Source organism: Myodes glareolus, chromosome 20, assembly GCF_982192425.1.
Source record: "Myodes glareolus chromosome 20, mMyoGla1.1, whole genome shotgun sequence".
In the NCBI taxonomy this organism is placed as follows: domain Eukaryota; kingdom Metazoa; phylum Chordata; class Mammalia; order Rodentia; family Cricetidae; genus Myodes; species Myodes glareolus.
This window is the reverse complement of record NC_142045.1, coordinates 39032995-39033865: the sequence shown is the minus strand read 5'-3', so window position 1 is coordinate 39033865 and position 871 is coordinate 39032995. Positions and strand designations below refer to the sequence as shown.

At 40.4% G+C, this 871-nt stretch overlaps 1 non-coding gene across 1 annotated transcript; it reads left to right on the top strand.

The window, feature by feature from the left end:
• The first annotated feature begins 434 nt into the window (after positions 1–434).
• Positions 435–536, top strand: LOC146890056 (U6 spliceosomal RNA). The gene has a single exon (XR_014999404.1). It is a non-coding gene; the product is annotated as a U6 spliceosomal RNA (small nuclear RNA).
• Positions 537–871: the final 335 nt, after the last annotated feature.

The window sequence follows — 871 nt, the reverse complement described above, 5'->3', positions numbered from 1 at the left end:
TCCTTGCCTGCAGTCCTACCTTGCTGCAGGCAGGCTATTTAAACAAAAGAACTCCCTCCTGCCCAGTTCCACTCACTGCCCAGTTCCGGAGGCACCCACACAGGCTGGGTTGGAGGATTTTATGCCTCGAAAAAGGGAGAGAGGAAGGGAAGGGGTTCCTGGCTGAAAGCGGGGATGGGGTAGGAGGAGAGAGGGTTTAGCTGGGGGAAGCCACCCCTTCAGTATACCCAGGGAGATAAGGGTGGTGGGAAAATTGTATGTTCCTTCACCGGGCTTCTGTGGCAGGCCAGGAGCACGCTTACCCCTCCATTGTATCTTCTGCTACAGGATAAGTGCCACTTGCTGGCCAGCATGAAAATTTTTTTTATAAATAAATGAATAAATAAATAAAAATGAATATTGTTTACAACAGAAAGATAAATAAGATATATTGAACATGCTTACCCCATATAATACTAAATGCAGAATGATACAAAGAAGATTCCATGGCCCTACACAAGGATGTTATACAAATTCACAAAGTGTTGCATAATTCTGGGAGAAACATAAGTTTAGTGAGGAGAGAAGACAGGATTTAGGTGTTGATGGAGGTGGCAAAAGAACATGATCAAAATGTATTATATGAAAAAATGAAGAAATTTACATAGAATAAATACTAAGTAGACACCAACAACTCACTACCAAGATAGCAGACTTAAGGGAAAGTGTTGACTCTCCCTACAATTCTCAAAATTGAAAACAAGAGACTTGAGGATCATCTTGGAGACACATGTATTATTTTATGAAATTTAAAGTGATGTCTGACTTTGGGAGGAAAAGTAAGACTGACTTCATTGTCTTAACTAACAAAGGAATTTTCTCCTATTAAAAT